The sequence below is a fragment of the Bos grunniens genome, chromosome 29, assembly GCF_055505025.1.
Source record: "Bos grunniens cultivar Pamir isolate PY7600 chromosome 29, Bosgru_T2T1.0, whole genome shotgun sequence".
NCBI lineage: Eukaryota > Metazoa > Chordata > Mammalia > Artiodactyla > Bovidae > Bos > Bos grunniens.
In genome coordinates, this window is record NC_141193.1 from 39,701,071 (window position 1) to 39,723,296 (window position 22,226).

Genomic DNA, 22,226 nt, shown 5'->3' on the forward strand with positions numbered 1-22,226 from the left:
CTCCAGTTTCACCTTGACCATTCCACCAGAGTTGCTTTTAAGGCAAATAATGACATGCTCACCAAGAGAAGCAATGGCCAGAGTTTACTTGATGTCTTCACAGCTCTTTGACACAGTAACTCTTATCTTCCTTGAGTCAACCACTTTTTAAACTTGGTTCCTGAGACCCCCATGGTTTCCCTCCCACCTCCTTAATCCATCCTTCTCAGTCTCCTCTGCTGAGTCCTTCTCCACTTTCTGATCTTTTAAGTTTCTTGTGTCCCAGGGCTCATCATTAATCTCTCTCATTACACTCATTCCCTAGGCCACAACTTCCAGTATTGAGGCTTACGTAATGCCATCTCTGGATTAAAAACTACCACATGTAGATCTCTAGCCCTGGCCTGTGCCCTGAATGCTAGACTTTCATATCCAGTGCATCCCACATCAGAGCATCTCCACTTGACTGTCTAATAGGCTTTCATATTCAAAGTGTCCAAAACTAAAGCTGTGGGTCCCACCCCTCCCATATTTACTGTACTCCTAATATGTACCTTTTTTTAAGATGGCAAAATCATTCACCAAGTTGCTCTGGTCAAAAACCCGGGAGTCACTCTTAGTTCTTTTAAAATAAATCTTTATATCCCACATCTTATTCATCAGCAAATGCTGTTAATTCTGTGTTCAAAGTATATCCCAGATCTTTTCTTCATCCTTACTTCTGCTCTGTAGCCTTTACCACTATCATCTCTCACATGTATCTATGCCATTACCTCTTAATTGTTTGTTTTGCTTTGACTATGGGCTTGCTACAAATCATTGTCTACACAGCAAAACAAAATTCAGACTCTAGTACTCCCGATTCAGCTCCCTTCCGTGGCTCCCCTTTCACCTAGGATGATAAATTTCTTAAAAAACAAACAACCCTTATGGCCCCTGGCACTTTACTATATCTTTAATGTATTCAGCCTCTCCTGAATGACTCTGACAAACAACAGTTCTATGAGTTTGGTTTGTGGTATGGGTTAACTTGTATTCCCCACCACAAACTCATAGGTTGAAGTCTTAACCCCCACCCAATACCTCAGAATGTGACCTTATTTGTAAACAGAATTGTCTCAGATGTAATTAGTTAAGAAGTCAAACTGGAATAGGGTGGCTCCCTCAACCAATGGGACTTACTGGTATCCTTATAAAAGGGGGAGACCCACCTCCTAGAGTAATGGAAATAAAAACAAAAGTAAACAAGTGGGCCTGATTAAACTTAAAAGCTTTTGCACAGCAAAGGAAACTATAAGCAAGGTGAAAAGACAACCCTCAGAATGGGAGAAAATAATAGCAAATGAAACAACTGACAAAGGATTAATTTTCAAAATATACAAGCAGCTCATACAACTCAATACCAGAAAAACAAACCACCTAATCAAAAAGTGGGAAAAAGACCTAAACAGACGTTTCTCCAAAGAAGACATACAGATGGCTAACAAACACATGAAAAGATGCTCAACATTGCTCATTATTAGAAAAATGCAAATTAAAACTACAATGAGATATCATCTTATACCAGTCAGAATGGCCATCATCAAAAAGTCTACAAACAATAAATGCTGGACAGGGTATAGAGAAAAGGGAACGCTCTTGCACTGTTGGTGGTAATGTAAATTGATACAGCCACTATGGAAGATGGTATGGAGATTCCTGAAAAAACTAGGAATAAAACCACCATATGACCCAGCAATTCCACTCTTAGGCATATACCCTCAGGAAACTGGGGTTGAAAAAGACACATGTATCCCATTGTTCACTGCAGCACTATCTACAATAGTTAGAACATGGAAGCAACCTAGATTCCCATCGACAGATGAATGGATAAAGAAGTTGTGGTTCATATACATAATGGAATATTACTCAGCCATAAAAAGGAACGCATTTGAGTCAGTCCTAATGAGGTGGATGAACCTAGAACCTATTATACAGAGTGAAGTGAGTCAGAAAAAGAAAGATAAACATCGTATTCTAACGTACATATATGGATCTAGAAAAATGATTCTGAAGAATTTATTTGCAGGGCAGCAGTGGAGAAACAGACATAGAGAATAGACTTACGGACATGGGGAGAGGGGAGGAGAGGTTGAGATGTATGGACAGAGTAACATGGAAACTTACATTACCATATGTAAAATAGATAGCCAACGGGAATTAGCTGTATGGCTCAGGAAACTCAAACAGGGGCTCTGTATCAGCCTAGAGGGGTGGGATGGGGAGGGAGATGGGAGGGAGGTTAAAAAGGGAGGGGATATATATATACCTGTGGCTGATTCATGTTGAGGTTCAACAGAAAACAACAAAATTCTGTAAAGCAATTATCCTTCAATCAAAAAAAAAAAAAAATGGGGAAACCGGGGCACAGATAGGCAAAGAGGAAAAATGGAGACCAAAAGACTAGGAACTACCAGAAGCTAGGAGGCAGCTCTGCCGGTAGCATGCAGTGATTTTTCATCAAGCTAAAATGACCTTCCTTTATTATGAGATTATGTCTTTTCTACTCTGTTTTTTCTTATTGTTTTTTTCTATTAAGTTGCCTTTTTTTTTTTAATTTTTTTTTTTTAAGTTGCCTTTTTATTTTTGGCTTCCCTGATAGCTCAGTTGGTAAAGAATCCACCTGTAAGGCGGGAGACCCCGGTTTGATTCCTGGGTGGAGAAGATCCCCTGGAGAAGGGATAGGCTACCCACTCCAGTGTTCTTGGGCTTTCTTTGTGGCTCAGCTGGTAAAGAATCTGCCTGCAATGTGGGAGAGCTGGGTTTGATCCCTGGGTTGGGAAGATCCCCTGGAAAAGGGAAAGGCTACCCACTCCAGTATTCTGGCCTTGAGAATTCCATGGACAGTCCATGGGGTGGCAAAGAGTTGGACATGACTGAGTGCCTTTCACTTTTGACAATGAGAATAGTGTGTTTTTTTTGTCTTATTTCATAACATCCTTTCTTTTTGGCAAGATAAAAAGTTGGTAATTCTGTTGGCCTATAAAAGTTTGTCCTGAAGCATTTCTGGTCTATGAAATGTAAAAATCTGGCAACAACTGCTTGAATGCTGCCCTTTTTCATCAAGCAAGAAAATCCATCATGGGGGCTTCCCTGGTGGTTCAGTGGTAAAGAATCCTAGATTCTTTACCAGGAGACATGGGTTTGATCCCTGGTCTGGGAAGATCCCATATGCCATGGAGCAACTAAGCCTGTGTGCCACAACTACCGAGCCTGTTCTCTAGAGCTGGGGAGCCACGACTGCTGAGGCCTACATGCCCTAGAGCCTGTGCTTTACAAGAGAAGCCACTGCAAGGAAAAGCCTGTGCACTGCAATGAGAGAGTACCCCCCTGCTCACCGCAACTACAGAAAAGCCTGCGCAGCAAGGAAGACCCAGCACAACCAAAAATAAGATAAATAAAACCAGTTCTTAAATTAAAAAAAGAAAACTCATGATATGTAGCCACATTTGGTGATGGGAAGAAGAAAGCTTTTCTCTCAATCAGCTGACAAGGCACCTCCCTGCTCATACATAAATTGCTTATGCTAATGGTCATAACTCATCTTATTATCAACAAATTAATTTGGTATAATCCTATGTGACAAATTTGTATGAGAATTTAACAATATTCACTCATAACTGAATTCCACAAAATTCAGACTTTTTCTTAGTCTTTCCCTCTCCTTCTTTCTTGGTGAAGATTTTCTATTTCACTAAATTCTTGACTTGTTTTTGACTTGATCCCTTTTCTTCTGGGTTCAGGACCTGTGGATTTGTGCAAACATCTGAGGATTAAATGAGATCACCTCGGTTAAATATCTGGAATATTGCCAAAGCCCTTAGTAAATGCTAGTTCCCTTCAAAGAAAGAAGCAAAGCTTTAAGCATTCAGGAGGGAAATGGCTTGTGGACCAAAGGAGATATAGAGCGACTGAATGACTTGGCAAGATGGGCCAACCTGAAGAGTGTTAATGAACACTATCTGTTCGTTGAGTTTCCAGTGATCATAAGATAGTTTATAGAAATGGTGGGCTTATTTATAAATGTGCCCACACATAAACATACACAGAGAGAAACTGGACTATACTGATAAATCATATACATCACTAATATAAATTTGATGGGTGTGTGTATCCCCTTCAGAAAGAGAAAACCAGAAGGAAAAAGCTATAAATATAAAAGTTTGCTTTCTGTCTTATCATTATCTGGTCCCCTATAATCTAATTCATGTTCACTGTTTTGCTGTAAACTGGGAAACCTTAGTAAAGACAAACTTCAACCCCTCTGTTTGCCAAAGTTATCTCAGACTGAAAATTAGTGATGGAGGAATTTCTTCATTTCATGAATATTCATGGAAAGTCTGTTATGTCTCAGGCACCTATTGCCATGTTGGATGGCAGGAGGTCAATACAATCAAGGTCAGATTTCTTTTCCCCTAAGATGCTTTCCCAGGTGGCTCAGTGGTAAAGAATATGCCTACTTATGCAGGAGACGCAAGAGATGTAGGTTCAATCCCTGGGTTGGGAAGATCCCCTGAGGAGGAAATGGCAATGCACTCCAGTATTCTTGGACAGAGGAAATTCCACGGACAAAGGAGACTGACGGGCTACAGTCCATAGGATCACAAAGAGTCAGACACAACTAAGCAACTGAGCACGTACAAAGAACATTTCAGGCCAGGGAGTAACGAGCAGATAACAACTAACTATAGAGTTGCATAGCATATTTTATAAGGATTCACTAGGGTGCTATGGATATCTAGAAAAGGGCATCTCATCTAGTCTGGGAGGTGAAGTCAAGAAAGCTTCGTGGAGGAGGTTATATCTAAGCTGAGTCTAGATGGATGACTCAGATCAGATCAGATCAGTCGCTCAGTCGTGTCTAACTCTTGGTGACCCCATGAATCACAGCACGCCAGGCCTCCCTGTCCATCACCAACTCCCGGAGTTCACCCAGACTCACGTCCATTGAGTCAGTGATGCCATCCAGCCATCTCATCCTCTGTCGTCCCCTTCTCCTCATGCCCCCAATCCCTCCCAGCATCAGAGTCTTTTCCAATGAATTAACTCTTCGCATGAGGTGGCCAAAGTACTGGAGTTTCAGCTTTAGCATCATTCCTTCCAAAGAAATCCCAGGGCTGATCTCCTTCAGAATGGACTGGTTGGATCTCCTTGCAGTCCAAGGGACTCTCAAGAGTCTTCTCCAACACCACAGTTCAAAAGCATCCATTCTTCGGCGCTCAGCCTTCTTCACAGTCCAACTCTCACATCCATACATGACCACAGGAAAAACCATAGCTTTGACTAGACGAAACGTTGTTGGCAATGTAATGTCTCTGCTTTTGAATATGCTGTCTAGGTTGGTCATAACTTTCCTTCTAAGGAATAAGCGTCTTTTAATTTCATGGCTGCAGTCACCATCTGTAGTGATTTTGGAGCCCAGAAAAATAAAAGTCTGACACTGTTTCCACTGTTTCCCCATCTATTTCCCATGAAATGATGGGACCGGATGCCATGATCTTCGTTTTCTGAATGTTGAACTTTAAGCCAACTTTTTCACTCTCCACTTTCACTTTCATCAAGAGGCTTTTGAGTTCCTCTTCACTTTCTGCCATAAGGGTGGTGTCATCTGCATATATGAGGTTATTGATATTTCTCCCGGCAATCTTGATTCCAGCTTGTGTTTCTTCCAGTCCAGCGTTTCTCGTGATGTACTCTGCATATAAGTTAAATAAACAGGGTGACAATATACAGCCTTGACGAACTCCTTTTCCTATTTGGAACCAGTCTGTTGTTCCATGTCCAGTTCTAACTGTTGCTTCCTGACCTGCATACAAATTTCTCAAGAGGCAGATCAGGTGGTCTGGTATTCCCATCTCTTGAAGAATTTTCCACAGTTTATTGTGATCCACACACTCAAAGGCTTTGGTATAGTCAATAAAGCAGAAATAGATGGATGACTAGAAGATAGCTAATTAAGAAGATTTCTAATCAGAGTGAGAAGCATGTGATATGCAGAGATCAGGGGATAAGGGGTTGATCATGGTTCTCTGGTGGAGTGGAATTTTATCCATTTATCACTCAATAAACTAAGTATGCATGATGGAAAAAATACTAACTTCAGAGTTTAGGAATACCGGAGAATTATTATTCATTTTTCATGAACTTCTTCAATGCAATGAAGGTTGAAGTGGTAAATGTCATGCTTTATAGTTAGACAGTCCTGATTCATTCAAGCTGACCTTTACAAGTTGCTTATCTTCTCTGAACTGAACTTGGTCCCTCATCTATAAAATGGAGATAAATGTACTTATCATACAGCTGTTGCATTATTCTGAAAATTTAAAGTGCGACATATCTTGCTTCCCACCTGCCACAAAGTAGACACCAGAGTAATTGTTAATTCACATCCTAAAAACAGTTGCCTCATTCTGAATAAAAACCTACGTCACTCATACCAACTCTTGTTTACCACCAGGTTATACTTATTTATTTTTTTTCTCAATCAGTTTTCTCAAAACTTTGACTGTCAACATCATCATCCAAAGAAAATATGAGCACACCTTCCATTATCTGAATATTTATATATTTGTAGGATGTACAACCATGCTGGGACTTCTCTGGTGGCGCAGTGGTAAAGAAGCCACCAGCCAACGCAGGAGACGCAGGAGCTTGGGTTCGATCCCTGGGTTGGGAAAATTCCCTGGAGGAGGAAATAGCAACCCACTCCAGTATTCTTGCCTGGAGAATTCCATGGACAGAGGAGTCTGGTGGGCTACAGTCCATGGAATCACAAAGAGTTGGATGTGACTGAGTGACTAAGTATGCACAACCATTTTACTATGGCATAGCATGTACATTCGGAGAAGGCAATGGCACCCCACTCCAGTACTCTTGCCTGGAAAATCCCATGGACGGAGGAGCCTGGAAGGCTGTAGTCCATGGAGTTGCTAAGAGTCAGACACGACCGAGCGACTTCTCTTTCACTTTTCACTTTCACGCATTGGAGAAGGAAATGGCAACCCACTCCAGTGTTCTTGCCTGGAAAATCCCAGGGACAGGGGAGCCTGGTCGGCTGCCGTCTATGGGGTCGCACAGAGTCAGACACAACTGAAGCAATTTAGCAGCATGTACATTATAAATCCTAAACCAAATCAGAATTTAAAAGCTGATTGAACAGTTAATGGAAAGAGAAAGGTTTTATCATCTTACAAACCCTTAGGATGCATATATTCGCTTTGGGGAATACTTTGAGCTCTTAGGAAAGTCAGTTTAGTCAGTTCAGTCGCTCAGTCGTTTCTGACTCTTTGCGACCCCACAGACTGCAGTACGCCAAGCTTCCCTGACCATCACCAACTCCTGGAGCTTACTCAAACTCATGTCCATCGAGTTGGTGATGCCATCCAACCATCTCATCCTCTGTCGTCCCCTTCTCCTCCCACCTTCAATCTTTCCCAGCATCAAGGTCTTTTCCAATGAGTCAGTTCTTCACATCAGGTGGCCAGTGTATTGGAGTTTCAGCTTCAGCATCAGTCCTTCCAATGAATATTCAGTACTGATTTCCCTTAGTATTGACAGGTTGTATCTCCTTGCAGTCCAAGGGTCTCTCAAGAGTCTTCTCCAATACCATAGTTCAAAAGCATCAATTCTTCAGTGCTCAATCCATACATGACTACTGGAAAACCTATAGCTTTGACTAGACAGACCTTTGTTGGTAAAGTAATGTCTCTGCTTTTTAATATGCTGTCTAGGTGCTCATAGTTTTTATTCCAAGGAGCAAGTCTCTTTTAATTTCATGGCTGCAGTCACCATTTGCAGTGATTTTGGAGCCCCCCAAAATAAAGTCTCTCACTGTTTCCATTGTTTCCCCATCTATTTGCCATGAAGTGATGGACCAGATGTCTTGATCTTAGTTTTCTGAGTGCTGAGTTTTAAGCCAACGTTTTCACTCTTTTTCACTTTCATCAAGAGGCTCTTTAGTTCTTCTTCACTTTCTGCCATAAGGGTGGTGTCATCTGCATATCTGAGGTTATTGATATTTCTCCTGGCAATCTTGATTCCAGCTTGTGCTTCATTCAGCCTGGCATTTCTCATAATGTACTCTGCATATAAGTTAAGTAAACAGGGTAACAATATACAGCCTTGACGTAGTCCTTTCCCAATCTAGAACCAGTCAGTTGTTCCATGTCCAGTTCTAACTGTTGCTTCTTGATCTGCATACAGATTTCTCAAGAGGCAGGTAAGGTGGTCTGGTATTCCCATCTCTTTATGAATTTTCCACAGTTTGTTGTGATCCACACAGTCAAAGGCTTTGGCACAGTCAATAAAGCAAAAGTAGATGTTTTCCTGGAACTGTCTTGCCTTTTCGATGATCCAGCAGATGTTGGCAATTTGATCTCTAGTTCCTCTGTGTTTTCTAAATCCAGCTTGAATATCTGGAAGTTCACAGTTCACGTACTGTTGAAGGCTGGCTTGGAGAATTTTGAGCATTACTTTACTAGCGTGTGAGATGAGTACAATTGTGTGGTAGTTTGAACATTTTTTGGCATTGACTTTCTTTGGGATTGGAATGAAAGCTGACCTTTTCCAGTTCTGTGGCCACTGCTGAGTTTTCCAGATTTGCTGGCATATTGAGTGCAGCAGTTTCACAGCATCATCTTTTAGGATTTGAAATAGCTCAGCTGGAATTCCATCACTTCCACTAGCTTTCTTTGTAGCCCACTTGACTTCACATTCCAGGATGTCTGGCTCTAGGTGAGTGATCACACCATTATCTGGGTCGTGAAGATCTTTTTTGTATAGTTCTTCTGTATAGTCTTGCCACCTCTTCTTAATATCTTCTGCTTGTGTTAGGTCCATACCATTTCTGTCCTTTATTGAGCCTATCTTTGCATGAAATGTTCCCTTGGTATCTCTAATTTTCTTGAAGAGATCTCTAGTCTTTCCCATTCTATTGTTTTTCTCTATTTCTTTGTATTGATCACTGAGGAAGGCTTGCTTATCTCTCCTTGCTATTTTTGGAACTCTGCATTCAAATGGGCATAATATCTTTCCTTTTCTCCTTTGCCTTTAGCTTATCTTCTTTTCTCAGCTATTTGTAAGGCCTCCTCAGACAACCATTTTGCCTTTTGCATTTCTTTTTCTTGGGGATGGTCTTGATCACTGCCTTCTGTACAATGTCAGGTCAGGAGACCTAAACTCATTTATTCACATAGCACCTAGCAGCACAGACCAGGTATCAGACTACAGTGGTTTGTATCTGCAGGTTCCATGTCCATGATTCAACTGATGGTAGATGGAAAATATTTGAAGAAAAAAAAAAAAAAACCGTTCCAGAAAGTTCCAAAATATAAGATTAAAAGTCATCACACCAGGAACTATTTACATGGCATTTACAACTATTTAGACAGCATTTACATTGTATTAGGTATTACAAGCAATCTAGAGATGCTTTAAAGTATATGGGAAGATGAGCCTAGGTTACATGCAAATACCATGTCATTTTATATAAACAACTTGAGTATCCTCGAATTTTGACATCCACAGAAGTCCTGAACCCAATCCTGAACCTATACTGAATAATGTTTACAAACTGAAGAGACAATGCTGGGATATTAGGGAAAAATTATAAGACTGGTGGCCTCAAAATGTCACTATCCCAAACCAGTTTTTATAGTTTTAATTTTAATATATATTGCAATAATAATATAAGCTTAATATAGTAGAGATCTTAAGTAATCAATATGCAACTGTCTCCCTTTCCAAACGTCTGTGGCAAGTAGTTAATATATTTTTAAAAATATTTTTATTGAAGTATAACTGATAACATCTTTCTTTTTCAGAGAGAAAAAGGAAATAATAATAACCATTTGCTGAGTATTTACAAGGGCAGACACTATGCTAATCACTTTACATGCTCTTTCTTATTTGGTCCTTGTAGTAATCACAGCACCGCACTGCATCTCTCTGAAGGACATTGAACATATTTTAGCATTTGTTAGGGGCCTATCGGAGAAGGCAATGGCACCCCATTCCAGTACTCTTGCCTGGAAAATCCCATGGATGCAGGAGCCTGGTAGGCTGCAGTCCATGGGGTTGCTAAGAATTGGACACGACTGAGCGACTTCACTTTCACTTTTCCCTTTCTTGCATTGGAGAAGGAAATGACAATCCACTCCAGTGTTCTTGCCTGGAGAATCCCAGGGACGGGGGAGCCTGGTGGGCTGCCGTCTATGGGGTCGCACAGAGTCGGACATGACTGAAGCGACTTAGCAGCAGCAGGAGCGGCAGTTAGGGGCCTATAAATCTAGGCCTGTGGGCCAAATCTGGCCCATTGTCTGACTTTGTAAAATATATAAGTCAAGAATGATTTTTACATTTTTAATTAGTTGAAAAAAATCAAAGGAAGAAAAAATGTTTTGTGGCACATGAAAATTATATGATATTCAAATTTCAGTGCCCATAAATGAAGTTTTATTGGAACCTAGCCACATATCCATTCATTTATGTATTATGTATGGCTGCTTTTGCATGAGAACAGCAGACTTGATTAGTTGCAGTAGAGACCAAATGGCCTATAAAACTTAAAATATTTATTGTCTGGCCCTTTGCACGTGTACAATCTGCTGACCCCTAGTGTATGTGAATGGAGCCCCCTGGAATTATGTAGGTTATGACTTGTGTGGTTGTAAGCCATGGTCCAACTTACACTCCTGGGAGAAGGCAATGGCAACCCACTCCAGTACTCCTGCCTGGAAAATCCCATGGACGGAGGAGCCTGGTAGGCTGCAGTCCACGAGGTCACTAAGAGTCAGACACGACTCAGCGACTTCACTTTCACTTTTCACTTTCATGCATTGGAGAAGGAAATGGCAACCCACTCCAGTGTTCTTGCCTGGAGAATCCCAGGGACGGCCGAGCCTGGTGGGCTGCCGTCTATGGGGTCACACAGAGTCGGACACGACTGAAGCGACTTAGCAGCAGCAGCAGCAACTTACACTCCTATATGGAAATGAGGCTCAGAAAGATTAAGTCACTTGTCCATGCTACTAGGAAATGGCAGAACCAGAGACTTTTAGGGCAATTTTTTAAGACTGAAACATGCCCTTGATTTCACCTAGAGTTCAGACCTTTTTTTTCTGAAGGTCTCTTCTGGCTACAAGACATGAGGTACTGCCAGAACCACCTCCCCACTGCTTCCCTGGTCTTCTTGTGCCAATTTTAGTATCTTTATGGCTAAAAACAGGGTAGAGAGTAGGTAGAACAGGTCAATGGAACAAAAGAACAATTTACTCCTTCCCAACTGCCTCCATGAATCTCTTAAAGCCACACTTGGCCTCTGAGTCTGAGACTTTGAGCTGAAAGTGATGAAAAGGACATGTGATGGAATGCTGGAAACCTCATTACTGGCTCTTTGCCTACAGAAACTCAGCCAGCTTATCTTCTTTCCCAAGGAACTTCAAACTTACACTGGCTCAGCTGGTTCTTTCCAGGTGCCTGTAACAAGCTGTTCTGCCCATATGAGATCAGAAGTTGATAGACCAGAACCTGCATACACCTTTCTATCCTGGAGAATACGTCCCTATTTCCTAACCCTCATTGTTAGAAATCCTCCAAGGATCTCAGCCACTCCCGGGTTATAATCTGGACACTGTAAAACACCAAGTCATAATAATTTCTTCCCGGATAGTATCCTGGAGACCCATATACATTAACATAATTTCTGTGGTTCCAATTACAGCCAGAATTTCACTTCTAAGCAAGAACAACTAACACTGGCAAGGCATCAACTATGTAAAGTTGTGGGAACAGCTTCACATAGGCTAATCTCATTCAATCCTCCCAGAAAACAGATTCATTATTCCCATTTTATAGGTAAAGACACTAAGACTCAAGAGGAATTAAGCAGCGCATACTTTATACACACCTGGTAAGTGGTAGGTCTGGGCTTCAAACCTTGAGCTCTCTGACTTCTTAAGTGCCTGTCACTTTAGTAAAAGAGCCCTCCAGGAAGAAGCTATGGTGGTTTTTTTTTCTTTTTTTTTGGCATGATATTCATTAAAAAGCAAGCAAACAAACACCCCTACCATTCTCTTTCCCAAATCTTGGTGTAATTATTCTTTATAATTGGGACACAGCACAGTGTGATAGAGTTCAAGTGACAGGCAGGGTTTAAATTTACTGACAAGTCATTTAAACAACTTGATCCTTTGTAAATCTGTAAAATGGGAGTAAAAACTGGTCTACCTTGCACGATTGTTGGGAGGATTATATAAAGGAATATTAGTACTCCATTATATATGAAATGTTCAGAATAGGCAAACCCACCCAGAAAATAGATTGGTCATTGCCTAGGGTTGAAGCAGAGAGTGTTGCGGCAAGGGGGAGCGGGGGCGGATGAGAGGAGTAACTGTTAATGGGGAGTGATTGTTAATGTGTACAGGGTTTTTGGTGGGGGGCAGATAATGCAAATATTCTAAAATTGATGGTGGTCAGGGTTTCATGACTGTGAATATACTAAAAACTAATGAATTATATACTTTAAATGCGTGAAAAACATAGTATATGAACTTTAAAATAATGTAAAGTGCTTAGCACTATGCCTGGCACAAATTAAATTCTTCATAAATGTTAGTTTCGGTCATAATTGTTTTGAGGAAGAGACTGTTTGGTTCATCAAACTCATTTCCTCTTCGGGAGCACAAAACTAGACTCCACCCCAGAAATTAGGTGCAGCCATATGTCTGAGCTCTGGCCAAGGAAATGTGAGTTCTGGCCAATGAAATGGAATGGGCCTGGCCTATAACAACATTTCCCCAGCAAGCCTTCAACTTCTGTTTCCCCTCCCACCAGCTTGATGCAAATGAATCCTTTGACCTTGGAAGCCACATGTTGAAAATGGAGGGGCCATAGCATGGAAAAAGTCCCTGAATCACTGCCTAGAGGAGAGTTAAGACAAGTTTTGAACTTCCCAAGAAAGAAAAGAAACTTCTATTGTATTTAAACCATTATTCATTTTAAGAGCTGACTGGAACAAGAGCTTGTATTATTGTAACCAATACATTATGGTTACACGTATTCTTACAAACCGTCTGAAATAAACTGTGGACTGGTTGACTGTGATGGGTCGGGGGTCCTGAGGGTGTACAGGAAAAGCTGTCTGGCAAAAATATTCACTTCTTTTAACAATCAGACAATCACTGGACAGTCTGGAGAGGGTATATAGTTTCTAATTAGCCTTTCCAACCTGTGGAAGCTGAGTCCTTGTTCTGCCCGAGTCCCTTCATGAACAGCAGGCAACACGCACCCAGCCCGTGAGCAGTGGCAGGGTGTGGAGGAAACTCAGGCTGCCACTCGGCACTGCTTTCCTGCTCTCCTTTAGGGAGGGTATGTACCCCCACCCTCTTCTCCTTTGACAGAAGGGAGAACAATACAAATCAAAGATGGGATCCACATCAGATCATGTACCACCCTTGGGTTTTTGCTCATACCACTTTTGCTCATATCGCTTTTTAAAGCGGTATTTTCCATGCTTTAAATGTAGAACCCAGAGAGCTATTAGCTCTCCTGGGGAGGAACGCCAAAATATTTGATTGTTATTGTCTCTCATTCAGAAGACTCGCTGTCAGAAGGAAGAGCTCTGAGTCATTCCTTGGAAAAGGTGAACAGAGGATATATGCAAGCCCAACCAAAGGCAGAGGAGTAAAGGGAAGACAGTCACTGGGCCGAGGGACCCTCACACATATGAGCCCCTTCCCTCTGTCAATTGGGGCCAACAGTGCCTTTCCAGGCATGGTGAGGACCTGTGGCAATGAAAGATCTCATAAAACCAGGTGATGATTCCCAAGTATTTACTGTCCTTTTACCTGGGGCTTCCCAGGTTGCTCAGCAGTAAAGAATCTGCCTGCAATACAGGAGGCTCAGATTCGATCCCTGGGTCAGCAAGATCCCCTGGAAAAGGAAATGGCAACCCACTCCAGTATCCTTGCCTGGGAAATCCCTGGACAGAGGAGCCTGGTGGGCTACAGTCCATGGGGTCACAAGAGTTGGACACGACTTAGTGACCAAACCACCACCACCACCACCACGTTTTACATAGCTTGCTGAATCTTCTCAGCAAGCTTTAACAAGCTTGTTACCTGAGTAAAAAGCTCCACTTGGGAGATAAGGAAACTTGAGGCTCAGTGAGGCTGAAGCAGCATCCCCCCGATCACCCAGGTGGTGAGCAGCAGAGCAAGACTCTAACAGGGAACTGACATGCCAAAAGCCCGCATCTCTAATCACTGTACCTTTACTGACTCTGAATAAATTAAACATATTATCAAGGTGAATGGCTCTTTTACTGGAGAATCCAGGATGCCCAAAGTCAAAGGCTGATCTTTTTTTATGGCATAGACAGAACGCCTTCCAAGGCTGTCATATTCATGCGTAAGAAGTGCCCAAGAGAATAATGAACCAGATGGGAAAAGGAAGAACAAAGACCATCGTCCTGGGACCCAGAGACTAGCCTGCCTCAACACGATTCAAAAAGTTTTGCACAAACTCAGACCTCATAGATGTTGAATATCAGATCATCGCAGGTAGAAATGTGAATTTCCAGTTATAAAGCACGTCTTCCTGCTGAAAATAGGTTCCCTCCCCCAGCACAAACTCATAGAGAAAGATTTTTCTGGATTTTTCTCTGCTTCCTGTTCGCCAGGTGGTTTCTTTTTCCCTTCAACCTCGCAGTCTCATTGTTTCTCTCATTTCTTCTTAGCATGCTCTATATAAACCAGATGGAGCAGTAGCATTCTGAAGCTAGTTCTGAAGCCCAGGGGACACACATCATAAATAAATAAACAAATAAATGAACAATTCAGCAATTGGTAAATCAGGCAGGAGTAAGTTTAACAACTGAACTGGAAAAGTAGCTGAAAATCTACTCCTCGATGAAAGATGTGAATGTGACCCAAGTTCTCTTTGCTCAACAGGTAACCACATGGACTTCTTTCAGTGAATCAGGGGCGGGCAAGAGAGAGAGAGCACGCGCACGCACAGCAGTGGGGAGGCAGTTACAGAGGGCTCCACAAAAATATTCAGTGACCCTCTGGCCACTTTGTGTAACCAACATGCTGATGTAGTATCCCACAGTTGCTGCGAAATATTCATTCACCATCTATACAAGAAAGACATTTTCAAGCACTACTTTTCTTTAAATATACTTCTCCTTCAAGTCTTACATAATCCAACTATCATTCCATGTGAAGCTTAATTTAAAGGAAACCATAAGTTGAGTTAATTCACTGTGAAGGGTTATGGAAGTTATATTTATTTTGGAGAGTCAGCAGCTGTGTAACGGGGTGTCTATTATATGCCTAACCTACTGCTAGGTTCTGGGAACACAAACATGGATAGGATCTAGTCTCTGTCCTTAAAAAGTCCATAGCCTTTCACAGAGAGAGAAGTGTTCAAAAAGTAAGTGAAAGGCGTGGTATAGGTATCAAGGTAGAAGGAAGCGCATCACAGTGTTCAGTCATCAGCTCTAACAAGGGAGGGAGTGTGCATGGGGAGGGGCGGAGGACGCAGACTACGGTTCTATAAAAGAGAGACCCTGGTCTGGCCACCAAGAAGGCTCCAGATGCTGCTGTCGACCGAGACAAGGTGAAACAGGGGTGGAGAAAGCAGGAAGAATAAGGGCAGCTGTGCACAGTGTCATGGAACAATTAAAGGCGAGGGTCACTGGAGACACTCGGGCCTGGATGGGAAACAGGATCTGAGGGAGAGGAAGAAGAGGCTGGCCTGGGGGTCCAGGCAGAGGCCTTGCTGCCTGTGGAGCACATGGAGGAGTGCAGACTCCACATTTACACAACAGGGTAAGCATGATCCAATTTGCACTTTGGAAGATCACCGTGGCAACCATGTGGAGGACGAGCTGGAGGTGTGGAGGATGGCAACCAGAGAGAACAGTCAGGGCGAGAGAAGCATTCCAGGTGGGAGGGACAGGGCCCGATCGTAGGTAGTGGCAGTGGGGACGGAGAGAAAGGGAAAGAGGGCAGATGTTAAGAAGGGAGAAATTTGGGCTGGAAAATAAAGCTGGATTCTAGTCACAGCTTCACTGCAATCTCTCCATGGGACCTTAGGCAAGTCCTTACTTTTCAGGACCCTGTTTCCCAATTTGTCAGGTGAGAGGGAGACATTTTATGGCTGTAGGAGAAGGCACCTTATTCATGTGTGTGTTGTTATTTACTCATTGGGTCAGTCAGAGAAGATACTCATTCCTTGATTCAAATTGGGGGGTCTTGCGATTAAAAAGCAAAACGGTACTATAGTGAATTCAACACGCAAAAAATGAGACGAAGTCTATAAGTATTTGCTAATCACAAAATAGGTGCAAAATGTGTATTACCATGTGCTATAGCTAAGATGTAAATAGAAATGATGAAGACGGTCTCCCTCTTTGGAAAGAAAATGAAGCATCTTGTGATCAATTCAACAAATACTGACTGAATGCCTATGTGCAGAGTACTATGCCAAAACACAGAGGAATGACGCAGTTCCTGACATGGAACTCAGAGTCACAAGTGTAAGAATGATATTGCTATTAGACAATTGCAAAGCACCATGAGAACCCAAAGAGAATTTGTACTACATCCATCTTTGATCTTTGTCACAGAAAATATAAGTACGAATGCCCTTTCCCATGATCCAAGATTTCTAATAGCTCCCTTCATGAAATCAGATGAAGCAAGAAGTCATTCACTTTAAATAAAGAAGACCTTTCCACAAGTGAGGTCTTATTTTAGGTGTTCCATAAGAGCAATAAGACACACTCTTTGCCTTCAAAGAAACGCAGATCAATGTACATAATGTTTTGTATTATAGGAGGAGGAAGCAGAGAAAGTTGGATTCTATTCTTTCCATCAGGCAATCCAGAATGCCTTGAATAGCACCTACCATATAGTAGATGCTCAGTAAATGTTCAACTTAAGTGAACAACATTAAATTTGTCACTGAAAGAAAATGAAGTTGACTTTGAACTAATAACATATGTTTGACATTTAATTATCTAAAGAATTCACTTAGGAGAAATTACTTGTATGTAAGAAGTCACGAGTAATTACTGAAACCACAGTAACTGGTTTGTTGTAATAATAATTCAAACAGGTCTATTTTCCCAAGATCTTGGGAAGCAGACGAATCTAATTTGCTTTAAGAGGCTTTGATTGACCACACTTGGTGGTTTTAGCCAGGATGAGTTCAGTTTTTGAAGCTCTCATAGGAGAAATTAACTCCCAGCTCTTTAAATAAAACAAGTGGTTTCTAAACATCTAATCTAGAAAGACCATACTTGGGAATGGTCTTATTTAGAAAGAAATGGCATATATTAGGAATATGGAAGGAGAATTCCACCAGTAGCCTGGCTAAGAAAAGTTGGTGACTTGACAAATGAGATAACATACATAAAAAGCTTTGGAAAAATTAAAGGTGCTAACAATGCAGGTGGGATTAAAAAAGAACATGCACCACACTGTGATATTTTTTTCCTAAACAGAGAGATCCAGAACACTGAGATCCAGCTGGCAAAAATTACGACATGTAATTTAAAATCTCTGACCAGTAAGAAATGATCCTAAAGGACTCACAACAGCCTTGGCTCACAGACTCTGCACCCTCTTACAGATGCAGGGGTGGCCACCCCATTGTTGGCCACTGGGGAGAGAAAGCTATGGTGAAACACAGAGATTTCACCGAAGGGCTTCTGGCCACTTTTCACTCTGGTTGACATCTGTCTTCTGCCACTTACTCACAGTTGCTGCTGCTGCTGCTGCTAAGTCGCTTCAGTCGTGTCCGACTCTGTGTGACCCCATAGACTGCAACCCACCAGGCTCCGCTTTCCCCGGGATTCTCCAGGCAAGAACACTGGAGTGGGTTGCCATTTCCTTCTCCAATGCATTAAAGTGAAAAGTGAAAGTGAAATCGCTCAGTCGTGCCCGACTCTTAGCAACCCCACGGACTGCAGCCTACCAGGCTCCTCCGTTCATGGGATTTTCCAGGCAAGAGTACTGGAGTGGGGTGCCATTGCATTCTCAGTTAAGACCTTGGATAAGTCACTTCACTTAAAGCCACAATCCCCAACTGTAAATGAAAACCACAATGCCTATCTCATAAGGTTGTTATAGGGAGCACATGAGATAATAGATGTAAACAGTGCCTGATATAAACAAGCAAGGTAACCTTTGTTAGTATTAGAGTTTTATATTATAGTTAAATGTTAGTATTATAATCAGAACTACTGAAAGGAAAATTTTCTTTCCAAAATTGGCTAAAAAACTTGTTTCAAATATTTCTGAGATTGAAATAAAATATATGGGTGATGAATCTGCAGAAATAAGAGTGGGTGTTTCATTTTAATATAATTGTAATGTACTGAAGAACATAGCAGAATCTCATGCCAATCACAAGCCCTTTCTCTTAGTAACATTACTTTATGCATGAACCTGGATGTATGTACAGTGTCTTTTTAACTGTGTACTTAAATGTGCCATCTGGTAACACAGGTATCCTCTGAATATTATTTAATGATATAGTACAAAGAACATTAGCCTGGAAGGACCTTGACTTGGATCTCACCTCTGTCATTCAATGACAATGTGAGCCCTAGAAAAACAAAAACCTTTCTAAGTTACCACATCTGTAAAATAAAGATAATTATCGTTTGCATGCTTTTTAAAGAATTACATGAGATCATCACCATCAGTACCATCATCATCACCATCATCTTCACTGAGTTTTTGCTGTGTGCCACGTTCTAGCAGCCTCTACTAAATTATCTCACCCTTACCTATGTTGCCTTCCAGAAGAGTGATTGTAAAGTCAGGATCTGCAGCCAAGAGTTCAGAACCAGCCAGATGGGAGCAGTTCAGTTGACAGGCAAGGGGCTGCTAAATGATCACCAAAAGTATCAGCAGCTCTAGCTGCTTTAGAGGATAGTCTCTGACAGGTGGTCAGTGGGCTACAGACAGAGGTCTAGTAGAGCAAGGAAATGTACACGAGCATCATTTTGGGATCTGCAGTCAAACCTCCAGTTTCCAAGGCTTTCCACAAACAACTACTCCCAAATATGTCTAGAGCAGACATCTGTGTGTGTGTTCACGTGTGTGTGTGTGTTAGTCGTTCAGTCATGTCAGACTCTTTGTGACCCCATGGACTGTAGCCCACCAGGCTTCACTTGCCATGGAATTCTCCAGGCAAGAAAGAGCAAACATCTAAAAGGTCCCAATAAAAGCAGATGTGAGCAGAGGGATAAGACCCCAAACACATGAAATTGCTCTGCTCTGAACAGTACCCACAAGACTTGGAGCAGCGCCTCAGAGACAAAATCTGAAAGGGAGCAGAAGCAGGGGGCTGGTCTGGGGAAGTGCTATGGCCTTTATTTGTCAAATGATCTTCAGCTTTCTGTGACCCTTGGGGTCAGAAGTAGGTGGCACAGAGGAATTCCATCTTTCCCTTGACTTTAAGAAAGTTATTTAACCTTGTGGGCTCTGGTTTCAGGTTTAAAACGATATAATAAAACTATGGCACAATTTATACTGTCCTTGAGAAAAAGAATAGAGAAACTTTCTATGTACTGGCATAAAAAGCTCTCCAAGAGCTTCCCTGGTGACTCAGCGGTAAAGAATCCACCAGCCAATGCAGGAGACATGGGTCAGATCCCTAATCAAGGAAGACCCCACATGCCATGGAGCAACTAAGCCTGTGCGCCACAACTACTGAGCCTATGCTCTAGAGCCTGAGAACTGCAACTACTGAAGCCTGTGTGCCGAGAGCCCGTGCTCCACAACAGAAGCCAACACAATGAGAAGCCCGCACATGGCAACTAGAGCGTGGCCCCCACTCACTGCAATGAGAAAAAGGCCCACACAGCAATGAAGACCCAACGTACCCCAAAATAAAATTATTTTTAAAAAAGCTCTCCAAGACACATCAATAAGTTAAAAAAAAAAATAGTGCATAAGAGAGTATATAGGATGCTCCCTCTGGTGTGAAAGAAAGGGGGTAAAATAAAATATATATTGTATGTAAGTGTGTGTGTGTACATATATATGTATATATAGATGTATTTGTAATGGAAACTCCAAAACAACACACAAAAAACTAAAAATAATGGTTAGCTACATAAGGTAGATGGGAAAAGGGAAGGAAAAGCTTTTCAACAAGTATTTTAGAAAAATATTTTAATTATTTTAAATAATAAAATGAAGCTAACATTAATATACATCTCATAACATTGTTTTAAAAATGGTGGTGATGTTAGTCACTCAGTCATGTCTGACTCTTCGCGATCCCTTGGACTGTAGCCCACCAGGCTCTTCTGTCCATGAAATTCTCCAGGCAAGAATACTGGAGTGGGTTCCATTCCCTTCTCCATGGATCTTCCTGACCCAGGGATTGAACCTGGGTCTCCTGCATTGCAGGCAGATTCTTTACTGTCTGAACCAAACTCAAGTATTTAAAAAGCTTAGTGTGGAGCCTAACACACAGCAAGCATTAAATACACATTAGTGGGGATCATCATCTCCTTCTGAGAAAGTAGGAGACATCTCTCCCTTGACCTCTTCTTTCAGGTCAAGGGCCAAAAGAGTTGGAGACAAGTTGCACGAGTCTGGTTACCAGGGCTCTCACTGGGGGTGAAGGAGCAGAAAGGCCCCAATGACCTGGTTTCCTCCTTGGTCATCCAGCCCTATTCCCCAGGGTTCAGGGCAGAAGGCCTCCAGTAGCGATGGAGACTTTATCCAGAAACTATAACACAGTGGACTGAAGTATGGAAAGACACAACTCCAGCTCCAACACAGACCAGACTTCTCTGTGACTCTAAGGGTTGAAAGTGAAAGCATAGTCACTCAGTCGTGTCTGACTCTTTGCGATCCCATGGTCTGTAAACAACCAGGCTCCTCTGTCCATGCAAGAATACTGGAGTGGGTTGCCATGCCCTTCTCCAGGGGATCTTCCCAACCCAGGGATTGAACCCAGATCTCCTGCATTGCAGGCAGATTCTTTATCATGTGAGCAACGAGGGAAGCCCAATTCTAAGGGTTAGAAATGATTTAAAAGCAGGCATGCCTCAAAACAAAACATGAGAAAAGATGAACAGATGTCAATGAAATGTCACTTTCTTCCCCTGTGTTGCTAAAAAAAAGTTTCATTGTCCTTAAAGCATACATCTCAGTGGATTAATTGGAAATGCCACAATGGAATGAGAATAATAAAAGTAAAGAAACTGGCTCTGAATAGAAAATAGATAATAGAAAATAGAAACTGGCTCTTTATACAGTCACAGAATTAATAATCTACATTTCTTTTATTCCATCTATACTGAAACAAGATTTAATAATCAGATACAAAATATAAGAAATTAACATGAATTACAAGTATTCTGGTATTATAACCTAAACAATTGTTCTAGTATTACCTGTTTTACTTAAGAATATGCTAAGTGGTTGACAAAATAAAGACTCTAAATGTTAGTTATTTTAGGACTAAAACACATAGCATTTAGAACATAGAAAAATAAAATCTTGGGGAAATAGTACACAGCAAGATGTCTTGATTTTGTTAGATGTTTCCTTTGAGTAGGTCCTACAAAAGGAGCAAGCAGGCAGGGTCTGGGAGATGGTGATGAGGCACTCCTTGTGAAGCTGCCATATTATCAGCTATGGTAGTTAAGAATTCCAGCTCAGAAAGTAGACATATTTGAGCACAAATCCTAATTCTATCAATCATTAGTCGAGTAACTTTAGGCAAGTTGAACTTGCCTAAAGTTGCTGAACTTCAATTTTCCCATCAGTAATATAAATACAACTTCTACCTTATAGAGATGTTTTGAGGAACAAAAGAGGTAGTGTATTTAAGATGCTAGGCACAGGGCCTGGCATTTAGTAGACAAGTAGATGTTTAGTAAATGTCAGCCCTTATTATCATCTATCTTTTCATTCATTCATTCATCCACTGTATTATTGACACGGGGTTGTTTCAGGTCATGCTTTGGGTTAGGCAAAGGAAATCCAGGAAGAATAAGACCCAGTCCCTGAACACAGGAAGTTCTCAGCCTAGCATGGGGAGATGAACAAAAGAAGGCACTATGGAGAATCCCAGGGACGGGGGAGCCTGGTGGGCTGCCATCTATGGGGTCACACAGAGTCGGACACGACTGAAGTGACTTGGCATAGCATGGCATAGCACAGGGAATATTA

At 41.7% G+C, this 22,226-nt stretch overlaps 1 protein-coding gene across 40 annotated transcripts in view; it reads right to left on the reverse strand.

Annotated features, from left to right (window-relative positions):
- Positions 1-22,226, reverse strand: part of DLG2 (discs large MAGUK scaffold protein 2) — a 2,335,250-nt gene that overhangs the window by 224,177 nt on the left and 2,088,847 nt on the right. The window contains exon 1 of one of the 40 annotated variants that reach the window (XM_086384650.1): positions 17,784-17,913. The exons of the other annotated variants lie outside the window; for them this stretch is intronic. The gene's annotated coding sequence lies outside the window, so the exon portion shown is untranslated. Of the gene's footprint in view, positions 1-17,783; positions 17,914-22,226 lie in introns of those variants that run through there. 40 annotated transcript variants of the gene reach the window in all.